General features: G+C 42.7%; 1 protein-coding gene across 1 annotated transcript in view; it reads right to left on the bottom strand.

Moving 5' to 3' along the window:
* The window catches only part of TBC1D7 (TBC1 domain family member 7), a 1434943-nt gene that overhangs the window by 8807 nt on the left and 1406216 nt on the right, over positions 1-19920 (bottom strand). The window lies entirely within an intron of this gene.

Below are 19920 nucleotides of genomic sequence, written 5' to 3'. Positions count from 1 at the left end.
TACCAGTGCTGTCGAGGCCAATCTGGAGCTATTAAAATCATCTTTGGCTTGTCCTGTCTGACCTTTAGGAGTACCTTTGGGAGGAGAGGCAGAGGTGGAAAGGCATACACATGAAGATTGCTCCAATTGAAAGAAAGAGCATCCACTTTCCAGGCTGTGGGATGAAACCTTTTGTGCAAAACTTTGGCAGCTGGTAGTTTAGTGGAGAAGCGAACAGATCTATGTCTGGAGTTCCCCATGACACTGTCAATTTCTGAAATACATGAGGATCCAATTTCCACCCGTGGGGATCCATAATTCGTCTGCTCAACACATCTGCTAAGGAGTGCTGTGCGTCCGGCAGAAACCTTGCCTGAAGATTTATCTGTAAACTGAGAGCAGTCTCCCACAAAATCATTGCTTGCCTGCATAGAGGATAAGAATGTGTTCCCCTTGCTTGTTGATGTACCACATGACAGTTGTGTTGTCTGTTAGAATCAACACCTGCCCTGGAAGAAGTAAATCCTTGAAAGCTATTAATGCAAATTGGACTGCTAACATCTCCTTCAAGTTGATATGTAGATGTTGTAGTCTGGCAGGCCACTTGTCTTGTATCCACTTTCCATTTAGATGAGCTCCCCAAGCTTTGTCTGAGGCATCTGTCGTTAGAATCTGACTCGCCTCTGGCCGGGTCACAGAGAGTCCCTTGTTTAGGTGACATTCCTGAGCCCACCACAAAAATTCCTTTTGAATGCAAGGTATTATCTGAATGACAGTGTCCATATCCTGACAGTGCTGTGTCCATACATTTTTGAGATACCATTGTAGCTTCCTCATATGCAGTTTGGCATTGGGAAGCACCAGAATACAAGATGCCATGAACCCCAAGGCTTGAAGGACTGTCCTTGCAGTCAGCCTGGACTGATGAGACAATTGATGGAAGTAAAGGGAAAGATTCTTTTGTTTGTCTGGGGTCAAAAAGGCCATCTGGGATGCTGTATTCAGTCTTACACCCAGAAAGCACATGTCCTGAGAGGGTACTAGACTGGACTTTATTTCGTTCACAGAATACCCCAGGCATCTTAGCACTGCTATCACATATTGCAAATGATGAAGAAGTTCGTCCCTTCCTTGAGCCAGAATCAGGCAATCGTCCAAATAAGGATAAATCTGTATTCCTTTTAGCCTGAAGAAAGCTATCACTGGAGCCAGAACTTTCGTGAACACTCTGGGCGCAGTAGATAAGCCAAAGGGCAATGCAGAGAACTGATAATGAGAAGTCCCAGCCAAAACGCAGATACTTCCTGCAACTTAGTCTGATAGGAACATGAAGGTAAGCCTCCTTGAGATCCAGAGTTACCATCCAGTGATCTTTGCCCAGCAGAGGTAAAAGCTGTTGTAACGTCAACATTTTGAACTTGGGAATGTCCAGATAAGTGTTGAGGATAGATAAATCCAAAATTGGTCTCCACGTGTTCCCCTTCTTTGGTACTAGGAACAGGCGAGAATAAAATCCTAGGCCCACTTCTGGCAGAGGGACCGGCTGTATGGCCCCAATTTGAAGTAGCAGAGAAATTTGTTTGTGAGCCTCTATTCTTTGTTGAGGAGGAACGTCTGGCATGCCTTTGAAAGGAGGCAAGGTATGGAAATAAAACTTGTAACCTTGGTGTATGATATCCAATACCCATCTGTCTTGGGTAATTAAACTCCAATTTTCCTTGAAAAGTGCCAACCTTCCTCCCAAAGGTGCTGCCAGACGAGAAGGCTCTGGCAGCTGAAAAGGTAGGTCATTGGGCCTGTTTACGAAAGGACTGACCCCTGCCCTCACCAAGACTGTGCAGGTGAACTCCCTGTTCTAGGCCTGAAAGAGCCCTGAGCTCTGCCCCTACCACGTCTAGATCTACCCCTAGACTGGGAATCATAAGAAGGATACGTCCACCCCTTGGCAGGCCAATTCCTACTAAACTTCGGATGCTGAACCTGCAAAAAATCTTTAACAGTCTGCATAGACTTAGCCTTGTCTTCCATTTTCTTTAAGACTGCCTCCACAGGAGAACCAAACAACACATCAGACTGTAAAGGAGCATCTAAAATCCTTGTCTTAACATGGTCAGATATATTCTGATCCCTCAGCCAGGCGTGCCTGCGAAGAACTGACCCAGTGGCAGCCACCCTAGACGAGGCCTGTACAGCATCAAAACCACATTGCAAAGAATGCTTACCCACCTGTTCAGAAACATGTACCAAATCCTGTAATTCCTTACACTCAATACCTTCCAGAGCATCTACCTTGGACTTCAATTGAGAAAGTAGATAGTTTTGGTATTTCAACATGTGAAACTGGCAATTCAAAGCCCTCATAGCTAAGGTGGAAGAAGTATAGACTTTCTTTCCCCATCTATCCAAAGCCCTGGCCTCTTTATCTGGAGGAACCGGATTTCTTACAACAGAAGCCTTGACACCCTTAGGCCCTTGACTAACAGTTTCTGGGTCCGCCCTAGGACTCTTAAAAGATATTTATGAGCTTCAGGCACCCTGTAATACCTATCCGGTTTAACAGGAGCAGGAGGCAAAGAATCAGGATTAAGAGCAGCCTCTGCAAACACATCTTCCACAACATCCAGAACAGGAGGTATAGCCAAAGGCCTATGCTGGGGTAAAACAAAAATTCCTAAGCCTTTTCCTGGAATCCGAGAAGTCCTGACCTTCCCACTTAAAATGTTCCCTCATGGAATGAAGAGTCTCTGAAAAGAAAAATCCTCTGGAGGAGAAGCAGAAGGAGTAGAATCATCCACATCAGAATCAGAATAAGGAGAATACTCCTGCAAGTCTTCAGTCAAGACTCTGAAACATCCGAAGCCTGCTCAAAACTGCCCAACTCTGGTTCCACCCTAGGCCTCTTATCAGGAGAGGGCAAAGAACCTCTAATTAAAGTAATTAAATCTTCTGCCATTTTAAGCATGTGCTTCTTGGGCACAGATCCTGAAGAACTAGGAGTGACACCAACAGAAGCTAAACCTGGCCTGCCTCTGGGAGAAGCCTTGGAAACAGAAGGAGAGGGCCTAACCACCCTAGGAAGGGAGGGGAGTACAGTAACCTGAGAAGCCCCTTCAGCCTGACCTGCCTCCTGAGAGGCCACATCCTGCAATAACAAAGTCTCCCCCTGGGACTCCAGAGAAACCTCCGGCGGAACCCCGTTCCACCGACACCTCCAAAGAACCGGCGTCCGCACGGACGACTCTTCTTGCCTGGGCTTAGCTGCTTTGTCTTTGCGCTTCTTGAAGAAGCGGGCGCCGGAGCATCCGGCGGCATATTATAATTGCACCGCTTCCGAAGACTAACCTGGCACAATCTAACCTTCGCTAATAGTGCGCTTATTAAACCTAGCACAAAAGCGACACCCAACAACGTCGTGCTCAGGCCCCAAACAAGGAATACACAAAGTATGATAATCTCTATGCGGTATCTGTTTCCCACAAGAAATACAGTTATTCACTTTTTCTGACATCCGGTAAACCACTGAGGCAAGAAAAAACTAAAATATTCCCCAACGGGGTACTTAGCCAACTTTGACTCGGTCTGAAACTCCGAATTCGAAAAATTTCAGAACGCCGAACGGCACTTGCAACGCTGCTTCTGCATCGGACCATGCGGCAAAAAAGACTGAGGATATGACGTCGGTCAGGCGCATTTGTACCCTGACGTCCTGATGTCAGTCTTATGCGCCTTGACCGACATCAGCCTTATACTTTGATATTCGGGCCGACCGAGGACAGCGGACTACCCAAGTGTAAGGACTGCAGCAATGTGAGATGAAGAACATCATCATTTCTATAATTTATCTACAGCTCAATCTAAATTATTAAGTGACCTTTCTAGGAACAAAACTTTGAGAATAATGAAACCAGACAATGGTGGGGGAATAGATTTTATAACTCACATTTATTGTGTTGGGAGAATGTTTCACATTTTAAATAATGACATAAGTTATGCAAATCTTTCTTTGAATAAGATTAATATTTTTCATAGAAAGACTGATTTATAGATACAGGATCTTCTGATAGATCAGTGTACTGATAAAGTATTATAATTTTTTTAAGAGTACCCAGTGCCAAGATTCCTAAGATATTTGGGATCCTTGTCTGTCACTAACCCACCCCTAATACCAGTTAAAGCCTCTGCAGGTTCCAAAATGGAACCGTTAGCCTAATGGGCTGATTGGATGTGAAAGGTTGCTCTTGACAAGTATAAACATCCCCTCCATGATTCTTGGCACTTTTTACAATATTTGAGGAATGCAACGTTTTCAAATGATGTGTTGTTTGTTGCCATAGATATCAAAGACTTATTTTCAGAAATTCTTGAGGATATTTTACTTGATTTAATCATGTGTTACAATTCTGAACATGGTATTATTAGGGAAGCTCTGGAACTAGTACTTAAGAATATATTTTTTCTTTTTTAGGGTGAATACTTCCAACAAATCAAAGGCACTGCGATGGGAACAGCTTGCACCCTCTGTGCATGCCAATTTGGTATTATTACATTGTGAACTGAATGTTCACAATCATCTTTAAAAGTCTTTCTGATGTTTATTTGTGTTTCCTTGACAACATATTTATTTTGTGGAAAGGGTCCACTAAGGAACTGGAGGAATTTTTATTATTCATTAGTTCTAGCACTGAGTTTCTGAGTTTTACTTGTAAAAGTTCATGACCAGTATGGATGTTTTAGATGATACAGTGACCAAAATGGATATGACAAGTCCTCTGAATCTAATGTTCAAAGAAAGGAAATGCTTTCCAACAGTTATGAATACTATAACAGCTGCCATCCCTACAAACAAAAGTTAAGTGTGGTCAAGGGGCAAATGGTACATATTTCTATACTGGTAACAGGTGATACGGAATTTTTTACTAAGACTGATTATTTTATTCAACTATTTACTGAAAGGGGATACCCTATGGAAATATTGTAAAAAATAAATAAATAAATAAATAAATAAATAAATAAATAAAGGATGAAGTGGTTCATAGTAGAACAGACCATTTTGTCCCTATTTTGAAGTATGGGGTTGTTAAATGCAGAGACAGATTCTTCAGTTACCAAAATAAACTTAAAAGTTCTATGATTATTATGTACTCTGATGGGATGGACAAGATTAAATATATTATTACACCCAATTGGAATATTTTAATAAAGTTTGATAACATACATCAAGTGGTGGGACTTTCAGTTGGGTTTACCTTTAGAAAAGGCAAAAATATAAAAATAAGTTTTGGAGAAGCCCATTGGTAGCTGGTATGGGACAGGTACGAGTATATGCAACCACTCCAAGCAATTGGATATATATTTTCAGTGGGACGTAGTACTCCTGATGTTTTGAGAAATGTTTCCTTTTTTTCCTAGAGCAAACTGTGCCACCACAACAGTTGTTTTCTCTGTTCTTCCTGTTGGGAAAACTGATGGCACCCTCAGGGATAGAATGTATGAACATTCTTATGCCATGAGGACTCAGAATTTGAAAAATGCCCTAGCTAGACAAGCTAGAGCTTGTAATTACTTTAGGAATTTTACCTTTTTAGTATTGGAAAGGCTTTTGTTAGGACCTTTCTTAGGAAATCAGGAAAAAGTACAGTTTTGTACCTACCATAAATGTAGATGTTCGAGGATTCCATTGCTGCAGTCCTTACTATTGGGGTATAGTCCGCGTCCAGTCGGCCCGAATACCAGAGTAGCTGGCGACGTCGGTCAGGCGCATTAGACTGACGCCAGTACGTCAGGGTACTAATGCGCATGACCGACGTCATATCCTCAGTCTTTTCTTGCCCCAGATGTCAGAAGACCCTAAAAAGACAAGGCCCAAAATACCTGCACCAAAAACATGTACAATATATACAAGAATATATACAAAAATATAAGCATGTAAACTCACCTACACAACCACCCCTATACACAGAGGGAAGGAGGAGGTTATGGACTGCAGCAATGGAATCCTCGAACATCTACATTTATGGTAGGTACAAAACTGTACTATGTTCTTCGTTTTCCATTGCTGCAGTCCTTACTATTGGGTAGAATCCCAAAGCAGAGGTAAGGGAGGCTGGCAAATCATAAAGAAGAAGGAGCTGACAACATGCCTTGCAAAACAGCTGTGGCAAAACCAGCCCTAGACTTAGAGTAGATAGGAAGGTGATAATGCTTAGAGAAAGTATGCACTGAACTCCAAGTAGCTGCTTCCAAAATATCCTTAGTTGCCACCCCCCTTAGAAATGCTGTTGAAGTGGCAGTAGCCCTAGTGGAATGAGGCCTAATCCCAGCTGGAATCTCCTTGCCATGATGGGAATAACAAAATGCAATGCAAAAGCCAATCCACCTAGAAATAGTTTGTTTTGACACAGGCTTGCCCTGTGAACTCAAAGCAAAAGAAACAAACAACTGCTGAGACTGCCTAAAATCCTTAGTCCTGCTTAAATAATAACGCAATTGCCTGTGTACATCTAAAGTGTGCAAAATCTTTTCCCTTTATTTTGAGGGTCTGCATAAACGTAGGCAAATGAATAGTTTGGTTTAAAGCCACACTAGAAACCACCTTAGGCATAAAGGAAGGATTAGCACGTAATGATACCCTATCCTTATGGAAAATCAAAAAGGCTCTACTGCCATAAGGGCCTGCAACTCAGACACCCTTCTTGCAGAAGTAATAGCCAACAGAAAAGCAGTCTTCCATGACAAGTATTTCAATTCAGCAGTAGCTGCAGGCTCAAAAGGTTGTAGAGTAAGTTTTTCCAACACAAAATTGAGATCCCAAGCAGGAGTAGGAGCTCTACGTGGGGTCTTATATTCTTTGCCCCTCTAAGAAACTGCTTGAACAAAGGATGCGAAAACAAAGGTGGGTCACAATCATAGTGAGCTGAAATTGCTGCAGCATGAATCTTAATGGAAGAGAAGGACAAACCTTTGTCCAATAACTCAGTAAGATATTGAAGAGCCACACTCAAATTAGGCTCAGAAATCTCCAAATTCTTTGCTGTACTCCAAAATAAAAATCTCTTCCATTTTTCTGCGTACACTCTCCTTGTACTAGGTCTTCTAGCTTCCATAATCACATTTAAAACTTGTTGAGGAAGTTGAGACCTGCTGTGTTTCAACACAGAATATGCCAGGCTGTTAGATGAAGAGAGTGAAGCTTGACATTGAGCAGATGACCGTCCTTCTGAGATAACAGATGAGGAATCAGAGGTAAAGGCCATGGAGGCTTCTTTACCAGACTCCGTAGTGGGTACCAGTGTTGCGAGGCCAATCTGGAGCTATCAAAATCATCCTTGGCCTGTCTTGTCTGACCTTTAATAGTACCTTTGGAAGAAGAGGCAGAGGTGGAAAGGCATACACATGAAGGTTTTTCCAACTGAAAGACAGAGCATCCACTTTCCAAGCTGTGTGATGAAACCCCTTGGTGCAATACTTTGGCAGCTGGTGGTTTAGTGGAGAAGCGAACAGATCTATGTCTGGAGTTCCCCATGACACTGTCAATTTCTGAAATACATGAAGATCCAGTTTCCACTGTGGGGATCCATGATTTGTCTGCTTAACACATCTGCTAAGGAGTTCTGTGCTCCTGGCAGAAACCTTGCCTGAAGAGTTAGTTGCAAGCTTAGCGCAGTCTCCCATAAAATCATTGCTTGCCTGCATAGAGGATAAGAATGTGTTCCCCTTGCTTGTTGATGTACCACATGACAGTTGTGTTGTCTGTTAGAATCAACACCTGCCCTGGAAGAAGTAACTCCTTGAAAGCCATTAATGCAAACTGAACTGCTAACATCTCCTTCATGTTGATATGTAGATGCTGTAGTCTGGCAGGCCACTTGTCTTGTATCCACTTTCCATTTAGATGAGCTCCCCAAGCAATGTCCGAGGCATCTGTCGTTAAAATCTGACTTGCCTCTGGCCGGGTCACAGAGAGTCCCTTGTTTAGGTGACATTCCTGAGCCCACCACAAGAATTCTTTTGAAGGCAAGGTATTATTTGAATGACAGTGTCCAAATCCTGGCAGTGCTGTGTCCATACATTTTGAGATACCATTGTAGCTTCCTCATATGCAGTTTGGCATTGGGAAGCACCAGAATACAAGATGCCATGAACCCTAATGCTTGAAGGACTGTCCTTGCAGTCAGCACGGACTGATGAGATAGTTGATGGAAGTAAAGTGACAGACTCTTTTGTTTGTCCGGGGTTAAAAAGGCCATCTGGGCTGCTGTATTCAGTCTCACACCCAGAAAGCACATGTCTTGAGAGGGTACTAGACTGGACTTTATTTCGTTCACAGAATACCCTAGGCATCTTAGCACTGCTATAACATATTCCAGATGCTGTAGAAGGTCTTCCTTTTCTTGAGCCAGAATCAGGCAGTCGTCCAAGTAAGGATAGATTTGAATTCCTTGAAGCCTGAAGTAAGCTATCACTGGAGCCAGAACCTTTGTGAATACTCTGGGCAGTAGATAAGCCAAAGGGCAATGCAGAGAACTGATAATGAGAATTTCCAGCTCGAAACGCAGATACTTCCTGCAACTTAGCCTTATAGGCACATGAAGGTAAGCTTCCTTGAGATCTAAAGTTACCATCCAGTGATCTTTGCCCAGCAGAGGTAAAAGCTGTTGTAACGTCAACATCTTGAACTTGGGAATGTCCAGAAAAGTGTTGAGGAGAGATAAATCCAAAATTGGTCTCCACGTGTTCCCCTTCTTTGGTACTAGGAACAGGCGAGAATAAAATCCTAGGCCCCTTTCTGATACAGGGACTGGCTGAATGGCCCCATCTGGAGTAACTGAGAAACTTGCTTGTGAGCCTCCTTTCTTTGTGGAGGAGGAACGTCTGGCATGCCTTTGAAAGGGGGTATTGTATGGAAATAAAATCTGTAACCGTGGTGAATGATATCCAACACCCATTTGTCTTGAGTAATTAAATCCCAATTTTCTTTGAAAAGAGACAGTCTTCCTCCCAAAGGAGCTGCCAGACGAGAATCTACTGGCAGCTGAAAAGACAGGTCATTGGGTCTGTTTACGAAAGGACTGACCCCTGCCCTCACCAGAAGTCTGAGCAGGTGAACTCCTGTTCTAGGCCTAAAAGAACCTTGAGCCCTGCCCCTACCACGTCTAGACCTACCCCTAGACTGGGAATCATAAGCAGGATATGTCCACCCCTTAGCAGGCCAATTTCTACTAAACTCCGGTGGCTGCACCTGCAAAAAATCTTTAACAGTTTGCATAGACTTAGCTTTGTCCTCCATTTCTTTAAAACTGCTTCCACAGGCGATCCAAACAACACATCAGACTGTAAAGGAGCATCCAAAATCCTTGTCTTAACATGCTCAGCTAAATTCTGATCCTTCAACCAGGCATGCCTGCGAAGAACAGAACTAGTAGCAGCCACCCTCGAGGAGGCCTGTACAGCATCAAAACCACATTGCAAAGAATGCTTACCCACTTGTTCAGACACATGAACCAAATCCAGCAACTCTTTACACTCAATACCTTCCGCCAAAGCATCCACCTTAGATTTTAATTGTGAAAGGAGATAATTCTGATATTTTAGCATGTGAAACTGACAATTCAACGCTCTCATGGCTAGAGTGGAAGAAGTATACACTTTCTTTCCCCACCTATCCAAAGCTCTTGCCTCTTTATCAGTGGGAACAGGATTTTTAACCACAGAAGCCTTAACACCTTTAGGCCCTTGAGAAATAGTTTCTGGGTCCGCCCTAGGACTCTTAAACAAATACTTATGAGCTTCGGGCACCCTATAATACCTATCAGGCTTAACAGGAGCAGGAGGCAAAGAGTCAGGGTTCAGGGAAGTCTCTGCAAAAACATCTTCCACCACATTCAACACAGGAGGAATAGCTAAGGGCCTATGCTGGGGTAAAAACAAGAATTCCCTAAGCCTTTTCCTGGAATCAGAGTAATCCTGGCCTTCCCATTTAAAGTGCTCCCTCATGGAATGCAGAGTCTCTGAAAATGAGAAATCCTCAGGAGGAGAAGCTGTAGGAGTGGAATCATCCACATCAGAATCAGAATAAGTAGGATACTCCTGCAAGTCTTCCAGAAGACTCTGAAGCCTCTGAACACTGTTCAAAACTATCAAACTCGGTTCCACCCTAGGCCTCTTATCAGGCGGGGCATAGAACCTCGAATCATAGTAATCAAATCTTCTGCCATTTTAAGCATATGTTTCTTAGGTACAGAACCGAAATGCTAGGAGAAGCCCCCACTGAAGCTGAACTAGGCCTACCTCTCAAAGAAGTTTTGGCAACAGAAGGAGAGGCTCTAACTACCTTGGGAAGAGAGGGAAGAACAGTTACCTGAGAAGCCCCTCAGCCTGGCCTACCTCCTGAGAAGGCACATCCTGTAACAGTAAAGTTTCTGCCTGAGACTCCATGGAAACTCCTGGCAAAACCTCTGGCTCCACTGAGCCTTCTAAAGAACCGACGTCCGGGACTGCCGGTTCTTCAACCCTAGGCTTCACTGTTTTGTCCTTGCGCTTCTTTAAGCGGGCGGAGCATCCGACGGCATTTTATAATTGCAACGCTTCCCAAACACTAACCTGGCACAATCTAACCTCCTCTTAATAGTGCGTTTGTTAAACCTAGCACAAGAGCGGCAACCAACAACGTCGTGCTCAGGCCCTAAACAAGGTATACACAAAGTATGGTAATCCCTATGAGGTATCTGTTTCCCACAAGAAATACAGTTATTCACTTTTCTGACATCCGGTAAAATACTGAGGCAAGAAAACCAAAATGTTCCCAACGAGTACTTAGCCAACTCTGTTTCGGTCTGAAACTCGGTTTCGGAAATATTTCAGAACGCCAACCTGCACTCGCAAAACTGCTTCTGCATCGGACCATGCGGCAAAAAAGACTGAGGATATGACGTCGGTCATGCGCCTTAGTACCCTGCCGTACTGGCGTCAGTCTAATGCGCCCTGACCGACGTCAGCCTTATACTCTGGTATTCGGGCCGACTGGACGCGGACTATACCCCAATAGTAAGGACTGCAGCAATGGAAAACGAAGAACATCTAAGCAGGTTAAGTTCAGGCACATAAGCCTCCTGAGCTCAGTGACAAGATTAATATTAATTGTTTATTACAACAGACAGCCCTTATGCTAAAGGGATTATAAATTGTTAGAATTTATTTAAATTTTTTTACAAGAAATTACTAATGTGATTTAACCTTAGATGCATGTATTTTTCTACAATCACACATATTGATGGTTCTACTTATTTTCCTTTCAGAGAGTAAAGTAATGTATTTTGGTTTTTCCCGGTTAGGGTTCGCCACAGCAGAACTCCGGTCCGCTAATGATTGGCAGTGGATTTTTATGGTGCCGAGCTGACAGCCCGACGCCCAGCCTCCAAAGAAGCAACACCCATTCACGCACGCACCTACCTGCATGTCTTTAAACGTCACTCGACCGTGGGGAGGACATGAAGACTCTAGAAGGCTCTCCAGCGAGAACGTGAGAACCTCTTGCAGTGAGGTGACAACGCTAACCGCTGCACACCACTGCATTGAAATTGTATTTCTGGGTTACTGCCTTTTAAATGAACTTTGAAATTAGTGTTACAGATGTCATCAGCTGATTCTAGATCAGTGATGGCAAACCTGACATGCGTGTCAAAGATGACATAATGCTTTGGCTGACATGCCATTGATCACCAACAGCCTTGTTACCAAAGACCACTGTTTTTGCATTTGTTGCTCATGTGAAGTGCACCAAATTATTTTGTGCCAGGAGCTTTTGACATGCCAAATGCAAAAGGTTCACCATCACTGTCCTAGATGGTGCCCTACTTAAAATACTTAACTGTTTAAAGTTGGTTGTGAGTTTATATACGGTGTTCTGAGGAAGTCTGTTTTACCAGGAGAAAGCACATAACTTTTACAATAAATGTCCTGGCAGGCAATAGTTAAAAAGGCACTTTCTGAACAGTTTGCAATGAAGCAGGACATTAAAGGAAATTGAAAGAACCATCCTGTGCAATAAAACCAGATCAGGTCTAATGAGAAGATGGAATGGGTTGCCTTCTTTAACAGAAAGGAGTCAATGATCCATTGTTACTCAGTGCTAAACAAAAGTGTACTATATTACGTTGAGATAGTCTTGTAGAAAGAACAGGTTGGAAGTAGTAGTGAGCAGACATGGAACCCCCTCTTCCAAAATAAATAAATAAATAAATAAATAAATAAATAAAGGATAGAAGTGGTTCATAGTAGAACAGATCCATTTTGTCCCTATTTTTTTAGAAGTATGGGGTTGTTTAAATGCAAGAGACAGATTCTTCAGTTACCAAAATAAACTTTAAAAAGTTCTATGGATTATTATGCCTGTACTCTGATGGGATGGACAAGATTAAATATATTATTACACCCAATTGGAATATTTTACAATAAAGTTTGATAACATACATCAAGTGGTCAGGACTTTTCAGTTGGGTTTACCTTTAGAAAAAGGCAAAAATATAAAAATAAGTTTTGGAGAAGCCCATTGGTAGCTGGTATGGGACAGTAATGCAGTATGCACAACCACTCCAAGCAATTGGATATATATATTTTCAGTGGGACGTAGTACTCCTGATGTTTTGAGAAATGTTTCCTTTTTTTCCTAGAGCAAACTGTGCCACCACAACAGTTGTTTTCTCTGTTCTTCCTGTTGGGAAAACTGATGGCACCCTCAGGGATAGAATGTATGAACATTCTTATGCCATGAGGACTCAGAATTTGAAAAATGCCCTAGGTAGACAAGCTAGAGCTTGTAATTACTTTAGGAATTTTACCTTTTTAGTATTGGAAAGGCTTTTGTTAGGACCTTTCTTAGGAAATCAGGAAAACTAAGCAGGTTAAGTTCAGGCACATAAGCCTCCTGAGCTCAGTGACAAGATTAATATTAATTGTTTATTACAACAGACAGCCCTTATGCTAAAGGGATTATAAATTGTTAGAATTTATTTAAATTTTTTTACAAGAAATTACTAATGTGATTTAACCTTAGATGCATGTATTTTTCTACAATCACACATATTCATGGTTCTACTTATTTTCTTTTCAGAGAGTAAAGTAATGTCTTTTGGTTTTTCCCGGTTAGGGTTCGCCACAGCAGAACTCCGGTCTGCTAATGATTGGCAGTGGATGTTTATGGTGCCAAGTTGACAGCCCGACGCCCAACCTTCAAAGAAGGCACACCCATTCACGCACGCACCTACCTGCATGTCTTTAAACGTCACTCGACCGTGGGGAAGACATGCAGACTCCACACAGAAGGCTCTCCAGCCGAGAATTGAACGGGAGAACCTCTTGCAGTGAGGTGACAACGCTAACCGCTGCACACCACTGCATTGAAATTGTATTTCTGGGTTACTGCCTTTTTAAATGAACTTTGAAATTAGTGTTACAGATGTCATCAGCTGATTCTAGATCAGTGATGGCAAACCTATGACATGCGTGTCAAAGATGACATAATGCTTTGGCTGACATGCCATTGATCACCAACAGCCTTGTTACCAAAGACCACTGTTTTTGCATTTGTTGCTCATGTGAAGTGCACCAAATTATTTTGTGCCAGGAGCTTTTGACATGCCAAATGCAAAAGGTTCACCATCACTGTCCTAGATGGTGCCCTACTTAAAATACTTAACTGTTTAAAGTTGGTTGTGAGTTTATATACGGTGTTCTGAGGAAGTCTGTTTTACCAGGAGAAAGCACATAACTTTTACAATAAATGTCCTGGCAGGCAATAGTTAAAAAGGCACTTTCTGAACAGTTTGCAATGAAGCAGGACATTAAAGGAAATTGAAAGAACCATCCTGTGCAATAAAACCAGATCAGGTCTAATGAGAAGATGGAATGGGTTGCCTTCTTTAACAGAAAGGAGTCAATGATCCATTGTTACTCAGTGCTAAACAAAAGTGTACTATATTACGTTGAGATAGTCTTGTAGAAAGAACAGTTTGGAAGTAGTAGTGAGCAGACATGGAACCTCTTCCAAAATACCCAGAGAAACCCCACTGCCAAAAGAAGCTCAACTGCTGGAAGAAGAAATCAGTTTACAAAAGTGTGTCCTGATAACCTAAAAGTTGTAGCACAGATAACATCACACAACACAGGCCACTCTTGTAGACCAGAGATCAGTGATGATAACTTTGTTGTTCTTTGTATAACAGAAGGTGATGTAGTTAACTAGTTATTAAGAAATCATTACTTTAGGACAGTTCTGTCTTATCTAACTGCAGCAGAAAGCATCAAAAGAGGCATACGTTAGTTCTGACATGTATAATTTTTGAAAACCATATTTGAGCTGTCTGTGTACACCCATACAGCACAGACATTCTTCACTTCTCTCAGATAATTCAGAGAAGGAAACTAAATAGTAAATATGACATGTAAACCTTACAAACTAACGTGTTCATAAGGGTTCACTATTTTGTGAAACTATATACAGGGCTCTTAGGTCATGATGACTTACAGCTTCAGGATGCATTTATATAAGGAGACAGACAGTATAGAGTGTTTCCTAAAACAGGAAAAGTACAGTTGTATAAAATGTTGTAACAGTAGATGTCCTCCTCTTCATTGTTGCAGTATTCATCATCTAAGGGATCTCCTGCCAAGGACTGCCCAACATCTGGTCAGTATAGCAAAGCCTTCAGCTCTTATAGGTGCCGTACATCACATATGTGGTTCCTGCACACAACGTAAGGCATAAAGGTAAAGTACAGACACAGATACTCAGAAGTGAAAAAGCTCCAAGAGGAACAGAATCCCTCAGGAACATAGAGGAACATATGCATCCAGAAGGACAAATAAAGAAGGGCACCTTTGCCAGGAGGGCAACCATAACAGAGAGTAAGAGCAAGAGCTAGGACAGAGGGGGAAGGAGGAAGGGACTGCAACAGTGAAGAGAGGGACAGCGACTATTACAGTAAGACTTTACACAACTGTACTATGTCCTTCCACATCATTGTTGCAGTATTTTTCACAGAAGGGAGAGTACAAGACCTCAAGATGATGCCTTGGAGGAGGAAGGCAGAGAAGAACCCTCCACAAACCCATGCAGGACAGACCTGGTAAAGCCTGTTCTGGCCCTGGAAACAACATCCAACTTGCAGTGTTTACTGAAAGTACGAACAGAGGACCAAGTAGCAGCCTCAAGGATAAAACTGGTATCAAGACTCTTGAAAAATGCACCAGATGAGGCAACTGCCCTACAGAAATGTGCCTTACAAATGAGGAAAGACACTTGCTATGAAAAAGAATAACAAAATGAAATAGCCACAGAAATCCAGAGGGAGATAGTTTGCTTAGAAACAACCAAACCCAAAGTCCTGGGACAAAAAGAAACAAAACGTTGCTTAGATTTGTGGAAAAACTTTAGTTTTATCTAAGTAATATCTGAGCTATCTATGCAAATCCTTGGTGTGAAGAAGCTTCTCACTGGCAAATTGTGGAGAAGGAAAAAGGAAGGAAGATGAATAGACTTATTAAGGGGCAACTCATTGACCACCCTGGACATGTTAGAAGGATTAGTATGAACAGAAACCCAGTCTCTATGAAAAACTAAAAAAGGAGGGGTGGCCATTACAGCCTGAAGTTCAGACACCCTCTTGGCTTAAATAAGAGCCAAAAGCAGAACAGTCTTCCAAGTACAATGTTGCAAGGAAGCTGATGAATCTGGCTTGGAAGGAGCCTGGGTCAATTTTTCAAGTACAAACTTGAGGTCCCAAGAAGGTAATAGGCTTTTTGGGAGGTATGACATGAAAGACGCCTTTAAGGAATTGCTCGACCTCAAAGCTAGAGGTCAGAGGAGGATTCAAGGGCTAACAGGTGAGCTCTTACTGAAGAATATGCCAACCTAGCATAGAGCAGATCATACAAAGAAGACAAAACCACAGGAACCTCCACTGACAGGTGATCCTGATGGTGAGATAGGCAGGACAACTAAGGGTGGATAACAAACCCCTTGTCTTGTGTGAGAAGATAAATCCAGTGAGGTAAACTTGTGGTGACTGCCCCTGGCCAAGTGAGAAAGAATGGGGAACCAATGCTGTCTAGGCTGAAAGGGAATCACTAGCAAGATAGATTTTGGGAGAGTCCTGCCTGATCTTGTGCAGAACTTCTGGTAATGGGGGGGTGGGCTACAGAAACATCCCCTTCCAAGGAAAAGACAGGGCATCGACTCTCCAAGTCAGAGCACTTGGGACTCTGGAACAGAATAGAGGAAGTTGTCTGTTCAGATGGCAGGCAAAAATCTACCTGAGGAATATCCAACTGATGGACAATGTCCAGGAACACATCTCTATGAAGCATCCATGCCTAAGTTTGTGTGCTGGACCTGCTCAAAGAGTCTGCCACTAGACTGTGCCCCCCACCCCGCTTGATGACATACCACATCACTGTGGTGTTGTCCGTGAAAACTTTGAGGGGCCTGGGATAAAAGAGGGAATGAAAACCTTGCAGAGCCCTCATTCTCTTTATGATTATGTGGTCTGACCTCTGATGAGGAGGTCAGAGATCCTGAACCTTTGCGAGGCCAGGGAGGCACCCCATCCCCAGTCTGAGGCATCTGTAAAGAGCTCCTGAATGGGAAATGGAGCTTGAAAAGGAAGCCCCGGGTTGAGAGAAAGTTGATGAATCCACAACTAAAGCTTCAGCTTGGGACAGAGAAGGAAAGTTATCGAGAAGTCCAGGAGGCGGCTATGTTGAAGTCACACTGATTTGAGGTACCACTGAAGTTTCCTCATATGCAGCCTGGCAAGATGGAGCATAAGAATGGTAGACGTCATGAACCCCAGGACCCTAAGAAACTCCCTGGCCATGACAGATGCCTGATAAAGAAGGGATTGGGAAAAGGTTATTAGAGACAAAGCTTTGGGGCTAGGCAGAGATGCCAATATAGGAACTGTCTGAAGTCTGCAGTTGAGGAAAACATGATCCTGGGAAGGTATCAGAACTGAATTCTGGAGGTTTATGCTTAAGGGATAACATATGAAAGGAAGGAACCTTAAGAAATGTGTTCACCAAGGGGAGATCCAGAATTGGTCTCCAAGTACCCTTCTTTCATGGGACCAAAAACATCCTGGAATGAAATGCCTTCCCTATCTGGGTGGAAGGAACAACTGAAATGGTGGCCTAAGCAAAAACAGAGTGAAGAACCTCTAGGAAATGAGAGATCTGTTCCCAAGGAGGTTGAGAAATGCCTGAAAAGTGAGAAAGGGACTTTCAAACCATGAAATATCCCTGATGGATAATACACAGGACCCAAGAGTTTGAAGCAATTCATAGCCAATTTGGAAAAGACTGGGGCAGATGGAGGGACAAGGGAACCTGGCCGAGGGAATGATGAAGTAAACTGTCAAATAGAACCAGGCTTGTCCAGATAAGAAGGCTTCTGGGAGGCAGGAGTCTGAATAGACTTTACAGGAGGCATATACCCAGCGCCCTTCTTGCCCTTGGGAGGAAGGTGAGATTGCCTACAAACAAAGGCAGACTTGGAGAGAACAGTCCCTCTGAGATTAAGGAAAAAGAGAAATAAAAATGTTTCAGCTTCTGAAAGCTTTGCTCTAGTCTTGGAGGGACTTGAAAAGGCCAGCAGCAGCAACAGCAAATACAAAAAGATTTTTGTTATCCAAAAGAATATTCAAAAGTTTGGCCTTAATGTCATTAGACAAATTCTGAAGATGAAGCCAATACTAATGCCTCATAACTGAACAAAATACATTAGCCCTGGAAAAGGCATCAGCTGCATCTTAGCTGCATTTGATTGAAGGGTGGACAACTCAAGAAGTGGAGCCCACCAGGGAAACAGCCAAAGTCTTCCCCCATCAGAGTCAGGAAGGTAAGAAACCACCTTAAAAACCTGAGAAAGGACAGACAAAACATAGCTGCTAATATGAGTCTGTTGGTTAATGGCCTTAAAGGACAAAGTGGTAGCAGTGTAAACTTTTTTGCCCAACCTTTCCATGGCCCTACTATCCTTATCAGAAGGCAACAGTTTTGTGCACAGCAACAACTTGAATGGCTTTTCAGAAGAAACTGACACTACAGAAGGGTCAGAAGAAGGGCGGCTTTTATAAAGAAATTTGCACTCCTCAGCTACTTTATAGAATTTAGTAGGCTTCTTAGGTGTTGAAGGCTGAGAGTCAGCGGCTACAGAAGCTGCCAAAAAGTTATTCAAAAAGTTAGGATGAACAGCAAATGGTTTGAGAGACACCATTTGTAGGACCTCATAATATCTTTTTTGAATACAAGAGACTTGAGAACAATCTCACTTAAAACAGCCCATTATACGGGCAATGGTATCCCCAGACAGCTCTTCCAAAGGGGTCCGGACTTAAGGAATCCTCCTTCTCTGAAGTGCAGCCCAAGGGGAAAAGGATTTGGGAAGAATAAGCCAGAGATTCTTACCCTGATTCCAGATCCTCAACTGAGGAATCTGACTCCCTAGGCCTCTTGAATGGAGTGAAAGGCCAAGGAGGAGCAGGAACACAGAACCCTTGAGGTACTGTCAAGGCCATCAAAGCATTAAATACACCCTGAGTGAAATCCTGCCATCCACATTGGGGATTATTCACACAAGAAGGAAAATATGCTTCATCTTTTGTTTCTTTTTCAGCAGGATGTTCAACCACCCTTGTAGGCTCAGACCACTAATGCTATTCTATCATGGTTGCAGGAATCTCCTCCCTCACTAAGATCTAAGGAATCCCCCTTGGTTCGTCAGATATATCAGACAAGGTTCCCTCTCAATGTCATTAACAGAAGTTTGAAAAGCCTCCAAGAAAGTTCTAGAAGGGAAAGGGTTGCAGAAGAGGAATCTGAAGCAAGCAAAGGATATCCATCTGAGGTCTCACCAGCTTTGAGACAGACGTCCAGGGGAGTCTGGCCCTAGGAGAGAAGGATTCTGTCATAGCACCCTCAGCCAACAACTTAAGATGTTGGTTCTCCAGGTATATGGACAAAGATGAGAGACGTCTACTTAGGGTCTTAGGCATAAATGTCTGGCTGATTGTGTACGATTGTGGGAAGCACTCAAACAAAAAAGACACTAATAGTGATTGTCTTTATAGGGAATCTGCCTCCCAAACTATAATTTTTCCTTTCTGGATGATATGAACACAACAAAAACAAAAGGAGAAGAAGAAACCCCAGTGGGGCACTTACCTGAAAACACAGCTTGGTAACCATCACAACAAAAGGGCGTTCAGAACAACATTCGATAATGGCATTTTGAATAGAGGCAAAGAAGTTCTCAGTATCTGCAGCCATACATCATGCCCTGCATTGCGCACAGGGATCATGTGTGTGATGTGTGACTCTTATAAGAGCTGACATTTTTGGCATAATGACTGGACGTTGGGCTATCCTTGGCAGGAAATCACTTAGGTGAAGAATACTAAAACACTGATATGGAAGGACATCTTTAAGATCCATAGGAAATGCTGAATTGCAAGGAAGGAATAGCTCTGTAGCATAAATTTATGTTCCATCAATCTCATACAAGGTCAGAAAAGAAAAATACTGTAAAGGAATGTACTGAAGATGAGCAGAACACAACACTCCACTGTGATAGTTGAAAAGCACAGCAAAGAGGACCCGACTCTGTAATAACTTTCTCTTTCATTGAACTTTTTGAGATACTCCAGAAGTACTTCAGTGAAATTGTGTGGGGGCAAAAACTATTTTTAAGTGGAAGTGCACTGTGCTACTTTCATGACTCCAAGAAATGCAAAAGAAAGAACTGGTGTTCTAGCTCTCAAAAAGTTCAAGAGCTGGTACTTCCAAGATGGCTGCACATTGAGTAACAGCTTAATTCTGGCTCTCCCAGTTTGAAAACAGAAACTTAGCAGAGAAGGCCATTGACCTAGATTGATGGGTAAATTTCAGTAA

Source organism: Protopterus annectens, chromosome 3.part0 (genome assembly GCF_019279795.1).
Source record: "Protopterus annectens isolate FY-2018-M chromosome 3.part0, PAN1.0, whole genome shotgun sequence".
Lineage (NCBI taxonomy): Eukaryota > Metazoa > Chordata > Ceratodontiformes > Protopteridae > Protopterus > Protopterus annectens.
The sequence above is the reverse complement of the archived record's forward strand: the minus strand, read 5'-3'. Positions and strand labels throughout refer to the sequence as shown.